At 37.2% G+C, this 13,986-nt stretch overlaps 1 protein-coding gene across 4 annotated transcripts in view; it reads left to right on the top strand.

Moving 5' to 3' along the window:
- The window catches only part of KIF2A (kinesin family member 2A), a 90,792-nt gene that overhangs the window by 25,647 nt on the left and 51,159 nt on the right, over nucleotides 1-13,986 (top strand). The gene's annotated exons all lie outside the window — the stretch shown is intronic.

The raw sequence follows: 13,986 nt of genomic DNA, 5'->3' as shown, positions 1-13,986 counted from the left end.
GTCTTTGGGGTTCTCTAAGTATAAGATCATGTCGTCAGCAAAGAGGGAGAGTTTGACCTCCTCTGCTCCCATTTGGATTCCCTTTATTTCCTTGTCTTGCCTAATTGTATTGGCTAGAACTTCCAGCACTACATTGAATAGTAAAGGTGACAGAGGACAACCTTGTCTGGTTCCAGTTCTAAGAGGAAAAGCTTTGAGTTTTACTCCATTCAGTAAAATATTGGCTGTGGGTTTGTCATAGATAGCTTCAATCAGTTTTAGAAATGTACCACCTATGCCTATATTCTTCAGTGTTCTAATTAGAAAAGGATGCTGGATTTTATCAAATGCTTTTTCTGCATCTATTGAGAGGATCATGTGATCTTTATTTTTGCCTCTGTTAATATGGTGGATAATGTTTATAGACTTGCGTATGTTAAACCAGCCTTGCATCCCTGGGATGAAGCCTACTTGATCATGATGAATGACTTTTTTGATGATAAGCTGTAATCTATTGGCTAGGATTTTGTTGAGAATTTTTTCGTCTATATTCATGAGTGAGATTGGTCTGAAATTCTCCTTTTTGTTTGGGTCTTTTCCTGGTTTTGGTATCAGGGTGATGTTTGCTTCATAGAATGTGTTGGGGAAGATTCCTTCTTCCTCAATTTTTTGGAATAATTTCTGCAGTACAGGAATAAGCTCTTCCTTGAAGGTTTGATAGAATTCTGGAGTGAAGCCATCTGGACCAGGGCATTTTTTGGTTGGAAGATTTTTTATTGTTTCTTTGATCTCAGTGCTTGAAATTGGTCTGTTCAGGAGGTCTATTTCTTCCTGGCTGAGTCTAGGGAGAGGGTGTGATTCCAAATATTGATCCATTTCCTTCACATTGTCAAATTTCTGGGCGTAGAGATTCTGGTAGTATTCAGAGATGATCTCTTGTATCTCTGTGGGATCAGTTGTTATTTCCCCTTTATCATTTCTGATTGAGGTTACTAGAGATTTTACTTTTCTATTCCTCGTTGGTCTGGCCAGTGGTTTATCTATTTTATTTATTTTTTCAAAAAACCAACTCCTTGTTTCATTAATGTTCTGAATGATTCTTTTGTTTTCAATTTCATTGATCTCTGATTTGATTTTGGATATTTCTTTTCTTCTACTGAGTTTAGGCTTAGATTGTTCTTCTTTTTCCAATTCCATAAGATGGCTTGTGAGATTGTTGATGCGCTCTCTTTCTGTTTTTCGAATGTAGGCATCTAAAGTGATGAATTTTCCTCTCAAAACTGCTTTTACAGTATCCCACAGGTTTTGGTAGCTTGTGTCTTCATTGTTATTATGCTCGAGGAAGTTAATGATTTCCTGTTTTATTTCTTCCTGCACCCATCTGTTATTCAACAGAAGATTATTTAATTTCCATGCCTTTGGGTGGGGTCGAGCATTTTTGTTAGAGTTGAGTTCCACCTTTAGTGCCTTATGGTCTGAGAAGATACAAGGTAAAATTTCAATTCTTTTGATTCTGTTGATATTTGTTTTGTGTCCCAGGATATGATCAATTTTGGAGAATGTTCCATGGGGTGATGAGAAGAATGTATATTCTTTATCTTTGGGATGGAGTGTTCTATATGCGTCTCTCAAGCACAGTTGTTCTAGGGTCTCATTTAAATCTCTTATATCTTTGTTTAATTTCTGTTTAGAGGATCTGTCCAGCTCTGTAAGAGGAGTGTTAAAGTCCCCTGTCATTATGGTATTATCAGATATCATATTGCTCAGACTGAGTAAGGTCTGTTTCAAGAATCTGGGAGCATTTAAATTGGGTGCATAAATATTTAGAATTGAAATGTCTTTTTGTTGTATTTTTCCCTTGACCAATATAAAGTGACCATCTTTGTCTTTTTTGACTTTAGTTTCTTTAAATCCACATGTATCTGAAAATAAGATTGCAACTCCTCTTTTCTTCTGAATTCCATTTGCCTGAAAAATTGTCTTCCAACCCTTGACTCGGAGCTTTAATTTGTCTTTTGAAGCCAGGTGTGTTTCTTGCAGACAGCAAATGGATGGCTTGTGTTTTTTAATCCAGTCAACCAATCTATGTCTCTTCAGTGGGGAATTCAAGCCATTAACATTTACTGAGATAATTGATAAGTGTGGTGGTATTCTATTCGTCTTATTTGGTGAGAGTCCATTGCTTAGTTTTATCTTTTGCATCAGTGTGGAGGTTAGTTTCTGTCCTTTAATTTCTGAGTTCTTACTTTGCTGCTGATCCATTGTGGTGGTCAGTGTGCAGAACAGGTTGAAGTATTTCCTGTAGAGCTGGTCTTGTTGTGGCGAATTTCCTGAATGCTTGTATATCCAGAAATGATTTGATTTCTCCATCAATTTTGAAGCTTAGCTTAGCAGGGTACAGAATTCTGGGCTGGAAATTGTTCTGTTTAAGTAGATTAAAGGTAGATGACCATTGTCTTCTTGCTTGGAAAGTTTCATTAGAGAAGTCTGCGGTCAGTGTGATGGATTTGGCCCTGTAGGTCAACTGGCGCTTACTCCTGGCAGCTTGCAGAATCTTTTCTTTTGTCTTGACTTTGGACAGGTTCATCACAATGTGTCTTGGAGAAGCTTGGTTAGAGTTGAGGCGTCCTGGGGTCCGATAGCCGTCTGAAAGCAGTGTGTCAGAATCTTTGGTGATATTTGGGAAATTTTCTTTTATAATATTCTCTAGTATGGCTTCCATTCCTCTGGGGCATTTTTCTTCCCCTCCTGGCATTCCTATAACTCGTATGTTGGAACGCTTCGTAAAGTCCCATAATTCTGACAGTGAACGTTCTGCTTTCTCTCTCTTCTTTTCTGCCTCTTTTACTATCTATCTCAAGAACTTTGTCTTCTACCTCTGAAATTCTTTCTTCTGCATCGTCTAACCTGTTGCTGATACTTTCCATTGCATCTTTAAGTTCCCTAATTGACTGTTTCAGTTCCTTCAGCTCTGCTATATCCTTTTTATATTCTTCATATCGTTCATCTCTTATTTGATTCTGTTTTTGGATTTCCTTTTGGTTATTTTCCACTTTATTAGCAGTTCCCTTCATTGTTTCCATCATTTCTTTCATTGTTTTCATCATGTGTATTCTAAATTCCCTTTCTGTCATTCCTAACATTTCTTTATAGGTGGAATCATCTGCAGTAGCTACCTCATGGTCCTTTGGTGGGGTTATTCTGGACTGGTTCTTCATGTTGCCTGGAGTTTTCTGCTGATTCTTCCTCATGAGTGATTTCTTTTATCTGTTTCCTTGCCCTAGTTTTCCTTTCACTTCCTCTTGCTCTTTAAGTTCTCGTGCCTGTGGACTAAGGGTTACAGGACCAGAGGGGTGAGAAGGTTGAAGAGCAAAAAAGGGATGAAAGACAGGAGGACCGAGTGATAAGAAAAACAAGGAAAAATAGAGAAAGGAGAGGGGGTGGGTAAAAGGAATATGGACAAAAAGAAGAGAGGCACAGAAAGAGGGAGACAGAGCAATATAGGTATACAGTAGGGTACTTTGACACAACCTTAAAAAACCCCACCTTCTGGGGGTGCCCAGTTGGGTGGTTCCCTTGAGGTCAGCAGCTCTTTGCTAACCTGATCAGACACAGTACCCCACCTCCACCAAGTAGAGAGGAAAGACAAAATGCTATAAATCAAACCAAAACAAGCAAACAGAAAACTTCACGGGATAAAATTTGGTGGAAAACCAAATAATAGTGGTAGAAACACTAGCAAAAATGAAGTTCTAATTATTGAAAAAGGCAGCAATGGGAAATTATAATTAAACTAGAAAAATTGAGAAAAAAAGGATCTGTATGGAAAAGGTGGAACTTAAAAAACAAAACAACATCAACAACATCAAAATAAACTAAAAAAACCACCAAACCAAAAAAAAAAAGAAACAGAACCAAAAACAAAGCAGTATATATATGTTATTGAATATTGTCTGGGCAACACATGGTCTTCTGGGGTATGAGATGTTAATCACAGTTCTGATCCGACTGGAGGGTGCTGATTTCTCTAACCTCAGCAGGTAGACACCCTAAATCTCTCTTCAGCCCACTTAGAAGGCTCTTTGAACTTGTTCACTTGCTGAGCAGAAGCTTTCCCAGGGAAGTGCTTGTTGCTGGAATCACTGCTGAAGTGTCTATCCACTTACCCAGTGTGCCAAAACTGGTCTCACTCTGCCCCTGAGGGTTAGGACTGCAAGGCGGCTCAGACCCCGCCCGTAGGCTACTTGGTCACTGGGTTACCAGCTCCTACCCAGTACTAGCTCTGCGACCCTGAGGGCGGAGCTTGCCAGGGCAGATCGCTCACAATGGCTCCCTGTGACCCACAGCCAAACACTATTAGCTCCATCTGGCTCAGTGTCTCAGACTGGGGCCCTAGACAATGGCCAAAGTTCTCTGCACTCCCGCTCAGGCTCTCCCCAAGGCCGTTCAACTGAGTGCCAAGTTCAAAGACACCAAAACAGTTCACAGGTAAGGCCTTTCTGGTTTGCAGTCTCACTGCTACTGAACTTACAGTTGTGGGCGGGTTTAGACGGATTGAACACACTCAACCAGTTGCCGTTTTTCCACTGTTTTAGTCCTCCTCTTGGGGTCCAGAAGTCTCTCTCTGACTCCCTGTATCCTCGCAGGGGTGATGATAGGCAGTTCCCACCAGCCAGAGATGCCTGGAGTCCTATCTCCCCAGACTCACGGTGCCCAGATGAAGGAAGCTGTTACTCGGCCGCCATCTAGCTCCGCCCCCTCCCAGTGTTTTCTTTAACATTGATAATATTAAATATTTGGGGGCCCTCAACACTAAGCAAAATGGCTAAGTAAATATGAGAGACTACGGACATAACATTTGGGACAAGCAGACTGTCACTAAATGGCTTATAGTGAGTGGGATTAAAGCATCATCCTGTGCCTACATTTTGTATCACTTTGATACTTGGCATAACTTTTAAAAAAATCTGTACGTGATTCTGAAAGTCTATCAATTATATTTGGACTGTAAGTCCAAACTTTCTTGCATGCTTTTCATAACTTATGCCTGTAACCCCAGGACTTTGGGCTGTTGAAGCAGGAAGGTCTCTTGAGTTGGAGACCAGCCTGAAAGAACATAGCAAGATCGTATTTCTACAATACTTTTTTGTTGTTGTTGCTGGGGATTCATTGAGGGTACAGGAAACCAGGTTACACTGATTGCATTTTTTAGGTAAAGTCCCTCTTACAATCGTGTCTTGCCCTGAAAAGGTGTGGCACGCATCAAGGTCCCACGCCCCTCCCTCCTTCCCTCTCTGTGCTCTTCTTTTCCCCACCCCTCCCTCCTTATTTCTCTCTCTGCTCTCCCCTTCTCCCACCCCTACCGTGTCCTTAATTGTCCTCATATTAAAATTGAGTACATAGGATTCACACTTCTCCATTCTTGTGAAGCTTTACTAAAAATAATGTGTTCCACTTCCATTCAGGTTAATACAAAGGATGTAAAGTCTCCATTTTTTTTTAAAGGCTAGATAGTATTCCATAGTATACATATACCACAGCTTGTTAATCCATTCCTGTGTTGGTGGGCATTAGAGCTGTTTCCACATTTTGGCCATTGTAAATTGAGCTGCAATAAACAGTCTAGTGCAAGTGTCCTTATGATAAAAGGATTTTTTTCCTTCTGAGTAGATGCCCGGTAATGGGATTGCAGGATGTGATGGGAGGTCTAGCTTGAGTTCTTTGAGATTTCTCCATACGTTCTTCTAAAAAGGTTGTATTAGTTTGCAGTCCCACCAGCAGTGTAAAAGTGTTTCTCTCCACATCCACGCCAGCATCTGCAGTTTTGAGATTTTGTGATGTGGGCCATTCTCACTGGGGTTAGATGGTATCTCAGAGTGGTTTTGATTTGCATTTCTCTAATAAATAGGGATGATGAGCATTTTTTCATATGTTTGTCAGCCATACCTCTATCTTTAGAGAAGGTTCTATTCATGTCTCTTGCCCATTGATATGTGGGATTGTTGGCTTTTTTCATGTAGATTAATTTGAGTTCTCTATAGATTCTAGTTATCAAGCTTTTGTCTGATTGAAAATATGTAAATATCCTTTCCCATTGTGTAGGTTGTCTGTTTGCTTTGGTTGTTGTCTCCTTAGCTGTACAGAAGCTTTTCAGTTTAATGAAGTCCATTTGTTTATTTTTGTTGTTGTTGCAATTGCCAGGGCAGTCTTCATGAAGTCTTTCCCCAGGCCAGTATCTTCCAGTGTTTTTCCTATGCTTTCTTTTAGGCTTTGTATTGTTTCATGCCTTAAATTTAAGTCCTTTATTCATCTTGAATCAATTTTTGTGAGTAGAGAAAGGTGTGGGTCCAGTTTCATTCTTTTACATGTGGATATTCAGTTCTCCCAGCACCATTTATTGCACAGGGAGTCTTTCTCCTAAGATAATGATCTTGTTAGGTTTATCGAAGATTAGGTGGTTGTAAGATGTTAGTTTTATTTCCTGGTTTTCTGTTCGATTTCATGTCTGTCTGTGTCTCTATTTTTGTGCCAGTATCATGCACCATCATTGAGCACATGGTCATGACCACTATGGCTTTGTAGTACAGCCTAAATCTGGTATGCTGATGCCCCCGGCTTTATTTTTATTACCAAGAACTGCCTTAGCTATACAGTTTTTTTTTCTGGTTCCATACAAAACGCAGAATCATTGTTTCCTAATCTTGAAAGTATGATGTTCGTATTTTAATAGGAATGGCATTGAATAGGTAGAGTGCTTTGGGAAGTATAGACATTTTAACAATGTTGATTCTTCCCAGCCATGAGCATGTTATGTTCTTCCATTTGTTAATATCCTCTGCTATTTCCTTTCTTAGGCTTTCATAATTTTCTTTATAGAGGTCCTTCACCTCATTTGTTAGGTATATTCCTATGTATTTCATTTTCATTGAAGCTATGGTGAAGGAAGTTGTGTCCTTAATTAGCCTCTCATCTTGACTGTTATTGGCGTATACAAAGGCAACTGATTTGTGGATGTTGATTTTATATCCTGAGACATTACTGTATTTTTTGATGACTTCCAGGAGTCTAGCCAGGTCTGGTGGCATGTGCCTCTAGTACTCCATGCTTGGAAAGCAAAGGCAGGAGGATACCTTGGGCTCATGAGTTCAAAGCTACAGTGAGCCATGATCACACCCCTGAACTCCAGTCTGAGTGATATCATAGACCCAATCTCTTAAGAAAATAAATTAAAATAAAATGCTATTTGAGGCTTGGCACCCATAGCTCAGTGGTCAGGGCGCCAGCCACATACAGCAAGGCTGGCGGGTTCGAACCGACTCAGACCTGCTAAACAACAATGATAACTGCAACAAAAAAATAGCCGGGTGTTGTGGCAGGCTCCTGTAGTCCCAGCTACTTGGGACGCTGAGACAAGAGAGTCGCTTAAGCCCAAAGAGTTTGAGGTTGCTGTGAGCTGTGATGTTACAGCACTCTGCTGAGGGCGACATAGTGAGACTGTCTCCAAAAAAAAACAAAACAACAACAAAAATGCTAATTGAGTTTTGGCACATACAAATATAAATCTTTTCTTATGTAAATACTGGACAAAAAATCCTGCATTGAGACACATTTTATGAGGTTTGGGTATTAAGAACTAAGAGGTCTGCTATTGGGAAAATGATTGGAGATTGCATTGTTTGCCTGTATTTTCCCAAACACTGTATATTTCTGCAGATGTTATTTTGTACTCTATATTTATAAGTAGGTTGAAATAAAACTCTAGATTTTAAGTCTTAAAAAAGAACACTTTTTCAGTTGATCTAAAGGAGATAAGAGAGAAGACTGTTACCAGAGGCTAGGGGTGTGTGTGTTGAAGTGGAGATGGTTGATGAGTGGAAAAATATAGTTAGGTAGTTAGACAGAATGAACAGTATTCAGTAGCACAACAAAGTGACTGTAATCAAGAATATGTTAGGGCAGACGTCCTCAAACTTTTTAAACAGGGGGCTAGTTTGCTGTCTCTCAGACCGTTGGAGTGCCGGACTATAGTTTAAAAAAAAACAAAAAACTGTGAACAAATTCCTATGCATACTGCACATATCTTATTTTGAAGTAAAAAAAAACCAAAACGGAAACAAATACAATCACACCGCCTCATGTGGCCCGCGGGCCATGGTTTGAGGACCCCTGAGTTAGGGTGTACTGTAAAATAAATAGAACAGTGGGATTTTGAATGTTCCTAAAACAAAGAAATGCTAAATGCCTGAGGTGATGGATACCCCAATTGCCTTGATTTGATTAATTCACTGGTATGCCTGTATCAAAACTTCACACATAAAGATATATAACTATTATGTACCCATAATTGAAAAAAATGCGGACCTGTAAAAACTATAAGTTATTGAAATAGTGTTGATTTTATTTAATAATGTAAACAAAGTTTCAGATCTGACTCCGATTTTATATGGCTGTGATACAAGACTGAAAAATGGATTGAGACTTTTGATCAACTACAATAAGTTACATGTGTTGGCATCCTTCTGCCTCCAAAACATAAGAGAAAACCCAAAAAGCATAGCTGAGCTCAAATATCAGATCATGGAGCAGAAATAGACCAGAAGGAGGCAAGGATGGCAAAAGTTTGGCTCCCATAAGATAATGGGGAAGAAAGAGACTTAACAATAAAAGGATCAGAATCAGGTTCACTATTTGAAAGACAGGGATTTGTATGACTCCACTTTAAATAAAAAAATAAAGATGTTGATTAAAAAAAGAAATGCTGCTGATTTGTTCCCCGGAGCTAGGTTTATAGGAAATTTTTCATTGGGGGGGGGCGGGCAGTGCAGCATAATTAAGATAGATATACAATAAGATTCAGCCAAGGTACAGTGGGAGAGCCACCATATTTGTGGCTTTGTTCTAATTAGTCAAGTGTCTTACCTTAAGAAATTATTGACAGGATATCTAGAAAACTCCCATGTTTTTGGATTTTGAGAAACACCTTCTATATAACTCATGAGTTAAAGAATCACAAGGAAAATCAGAAAAGTTGGGGAACTGAACAATTACAATGAAAAGTCATATGAAAACTTAAAAGATGCTGCTAATGAAGTTGTTGGAGAGAGATGTGCAGCTTTAATTGGTTATTAGAGAAAAAGAAAGGAAAAAGATATATGCCCAAAGTAAGTTGAAGGAAAGAAATAATAATGATGAGAGAAATTAAATATTTAACAGCTCATAATAAAAAGGCTCAACAAAAGCACGTTTACTCTTGGAAAAGACAAAATGGGACAAATCACAGATGACATTGAGAGAAAATAGTTAGAAAATTAGAAATGAAAATAGTTAGAAAATTAGTAATGAAATTAGTTAGAAAATGGACAGATGTCATAAGCATTAAACTGTGAAGCAACTTTATGTCAAAAATGTGAAAACGTATATATAAAACTCCTAGAAAAATATATTCAACACAGTCAAGAATAGAAAACAATAATTCTGTAATTATTAAGGAAATTGAACCTTCCCACAAATAATACCCCAAACGAAGATGGTTTTAACCAGGGCCTACCAAACACTCAAGGTTCAAATAATTCTAATTTAACATATTCCAGAGTATGGAAAAGGAGAACTCTTGACATAAAAAATAATTTTATGAGTCTAGCTTAACCATGATACTAAAATTTAATAGGGTTAGTACAAGAAAGGAAAATTATTGGCCATTACCACTCTTGATCAAAGATGTAAAAATCCAGAACAAAGTATTAAATACACTTCCACTCAGAATCCCTACAGGTGATGTTTTATGGTTGTTAGTTTAGTTGGTGTTGGAACTTGACAAGATGATTTTAAAATTTATACAGACATACAAAAAGGCAAGAAGATCAAAGGTGGGAGGGCTTATTCTGCTTCATGGCAAGACATTAATGAGCAAAGCCATAGTAGTAATTAAGGCAGTATAATTTTGGTTCATGTATAAAGAAATAGACTCATGTGTATGGCTGAAACATGACAGGTAGGTAGAGGAAGGAAGGGCTTTTTGGGAAATGGTACTAGAATATTTTTACATACGGGGAACAAGGGAAATGGGGTTATCTTACACAAATATCAAAATACCAATAGATTAAAGTCCTGACTGTGAAAGTCTTTGTAAAACTTTAGAAGAAAATGTAAGAAACTATCTTAATGATCTCAGTCTCAGGAAGAATTTTAGAACACAACAAAAAGCCATAATGGAAAAAAAATATATTTGACAACATTAAAATTAAGAACTAAAATTCATCAAAAGACTCCATAAGAAAAATGAAAAGGTAAGCCCCAGCTTTGGAGAAAATATATGCAATATGTATTAAAAAAGATTAATACCAAGAAAACATGGAGAATGTCTGTAGGGAAATAATAAGAAAAAAACAAACACTCAAAAGGCCTCAATAGCCAACAAGCACAAAAATAGCCACTACCTCATTAAATCACAAAAATTAACCACAATATGATACATTAAATCTGATAAATATTAAGTAGTATTGTGGATGTGGAGTAATTGTTAACAATTGCTTACAAATCATTGCAGGTATGGCCACTCTAAATAGGAAATATGGCTAACTAAAAAAGTTTTATGTATGCATATTTTGTTATTCTGTATTTCTTCTTTTATTATAGGTGTATATCCGAGAGAATTTTTTGCACAGTTGTACCCAGCACACGTATACAGTATAATAATGCCTGTAGCATCATTTTTCCTAATAGAGAAATGTATAAAACAACTCACTATGTACCAACAGTAGAATAGGTAAATAAATTTTGGCATATTCATGCAGTGAAACACTATATAGTAGAAAAAGGAGTTATGTACATTTTATACGTATAATAGCTATATATACAATAAAAATGAACCCCATAAAATAGTATTGAACAAAAGAAATGTCTAAAAGTAGCATTAATCTGTTTATATACTACTTAGATTTTGTATATATCTCTTTTACATTGATGGTAAAACTATAAAGAAGTGCCAGAATATGTCAGGGTAGGGATTCCCTCTTGGGAGGAGAAAAGAGGAGAAAAAGATTCAAGTAAAGAGGAGAACATGTGGGGTTTTCTGAGTGTTGTTTCTTGACCTGGCTCGTGGCAGATACAGAGATGTTTGCTCTATTATTTTTTCTTAGTGTTGAAGTATGTTTGATGTAATTCCCAATAGAGCACATGGGGAATCAGAGAGTCTAAGGGCAATGAGTTAGTGAAGATGGAACAGAGAAAAATAGGATGGTATTTGAAGAGCCACGTGGGAAGATTGTCACAAGTTCCAGGGAAGATACTTCCAATCCTGACTAATACTAAAATTCATGCATTCATGATCCCTGTTAATCAGTGAGCCTTAGGATAAAGTATGTCGTCGTTCTGCTGCCAAGACCGTCATTTCTCCCAGTCATCCAGGCTTGAAACTTCACTATTGTGCCTACAGGACCCAAATGAGGGATAACACTTGTAGTGATTCTTTACCTAATTTCTCCAAATCACATCTGAAGTAAGGGTTATCTACTTCCCATTCTTTTAAGTCTTTCCATTTTGAATCCTCCCACTATTTTTCTAGCCCCTCATTTTCCTCCACCCGAACACCTGTTTCTCCTCTAATGTTTATTTAGTAATGGATACCACTGTTTACTTACTTGCTTTCACATTTGTCTTTCATATTTAAGTCTTTGTCTTTTGGTGTTGAGGGTTAGGAGCTGGCGGTGGTATATTGTGAGACAGAAGTCAGTTGAAAAAGAAAGTTGCTGCTCTAGTAAGGGAAGAATGAAGTCACAGATGATGAGTCAGGTCATGTCGGGCTTTGTTGTAGGCCATTACGAGACCATTGAAAGGACTTTGGCTTTTACTTTGTTTGAAATGGGGAGCCATTGGAAGGTTATGAGCAAAAGAGTAGCATCTGACTTAGTTTCTACTGGGAATATTTTGGCTACTCTGAAGAATAGACAGAAGGGCAGATGGATTGGTAGCAGGGAGGCTAATTGGGAGAGGACCACAGTAATCCAAGTACAGTGCATTGGTAACTTGCATTAAGGTGATAGCAGTGAAGTTGGTAAGAATTGACTCACTATCTGGGGGCAGGCATTGTCATTTTATTTTGTAAAAACTTGCTGGGAATGTCTGGTGCACAATGAGGGTTGAGGATCTTTGCTATAGTTTATCGGTTTTTATAGGAATGCTGAACTGTAAGCCACACAGGCATCTTTATCAGCTTAAAATTGTAGGGGGTAGAGAAACATAGTGATAAATAGGTTTTTACAGTCTGACCAAGGTTCTAATCCATGCTACTTTTTAAGCTATGTGATCTTGGGCTTTAGTTTTCTCACCTTTAAAATGAAGCTATCTACTTCATAGGCATTTGTTACTATTAAATGGACCAGTGTAGACTAAATGAACTTGTATCTGACATACTCAGGCTTAAAAAATAATAGGTTAAAGAAAGATCTGATTCATTAGATTGGTAAAAATTTTAGACTGATAATGTTCAGTGTTGATAAGGATTTGGAGGAATAGTTCTCCCTGGTGGGAATGTAAATGAAGGGTAAGTTGGAAATATCTATCAATTTGAATTTCTTTGATCTGTTAATTCTGCTTCTAGAAATTTCATTTATGGGAAACATTCTTACCTATGTTTACATGTTCGGTGCAACATATTTTAATGGCAAACCATTGGAAACAATTAAAATTACTTTTAATAAAGTTGTGATACATCCCTTTTATGGAATGCTATGTGGTGCTTAAAATTCATAGATAAGTCTATACATATTGTCATGGAAAGATCACTAGTTTCTGTTTTAGTTTTTAAACATAGCAGCACCGGTGCATCATAGGAGATTATTTACATATTCAATATTGGATTTTTTACAAGTTTATATTCATTTATAACTTCTGTAAATTTTTATTTGAGCTCTTACAGAAAAGGTGATATTCATAGTAACTTTATACATAATAATACTTATCAAATTATTATAGTACCCATATTTTATTTAAGGTTATTTGATATGTTATTATGATAAAATTGCTTATACACTGTATTTCTGTTTTTAGATACTTAAAGAACTAAATTGCCCTAAAGAAAATTATAGATAGATACACCCAAGGATTTCATTGAAGAAATACATACGAAAATGCCATATATTCAGCATTTTATTAGGTCATATTGAATATATAGATATGTTTTTAAAAATGTGTTTTTTATATATTATTTTATTGTCTGCTAGGAATTTGTCATAAGGAAATAATCTGACAAGTGCATAGTCACATCAATAGTATTCATTGGAGTATTTACAGTAGTACAAAATTACATGTATCATGTGACCATCAATAGGCATTATTAAATAAGTTATGATAAACATAATGGAATATACTATAACAATTACAAATAATTATTTAGCTCTGTAGTTATTTAACAGATATACATGTATATGATCCATAAATCTATTAAGGGGGAAAACAAGTTCAATACATTATATATAATATCTTCTCTATAGATGGTAAATCTGGAGTAGTTAGGGAAAGTAAGGAATACAATAGATTTGGATAGGGCAACATATAGAAGAGACCATTTCATTATCAGCATTTTTTGACCTTTTTGGACTCAGATGTCTTTTTTTCCCTTTTTCTTTTTTTTTAGAGACAGAGTCTCATTTTGTCGCCCTCTGTAGAGGGCCTTGGCATTACAGCTCACAGCAACCTCCAGCTCTTGGGCTTAGGCAATTCTCTTGCCTCAGCCTCCTGAGTATCTGGAACTACAGGCGCCAGCCACAAGGCCCGGCTATTTTTTTGTTGCAGTTTGGCTGGGGCCAGGTTTGAACCCGCCACCCTCGATATATAAGGGCCAGTGCCCTACTCACTGAGCCACAGGTGCTGCCCTGGACTCAGATTTCTTAATTTTAAGATAATTTCATCAAAATGCACAACGTATGTTAAAAAGTCATTTTTAAGTAAAAAGTTTATGTCAGTATATTATTAAATATTGCTTTGTGAGCTAGGCACAGTGGCTCACAC

Source organism: Nycticebus coucang, chromosome 1, assembly GCF_027406575.1.
Source record: "Nycticebus coucang isolate mNycCou1 chromosome 1, mNycCou1.pri, whole genome shotgun sequence".
Lineage (NCBI taxonomy): Eukaryota > Metazoa > Chordata > Mammalia > Primates > Lorisidae > Nycticebus > Nycticebus coucang.
Note: the sequence above shows the minus strand (reverse complement) of the source record. Positions and strands in the feature narration are given on the sequence as shown.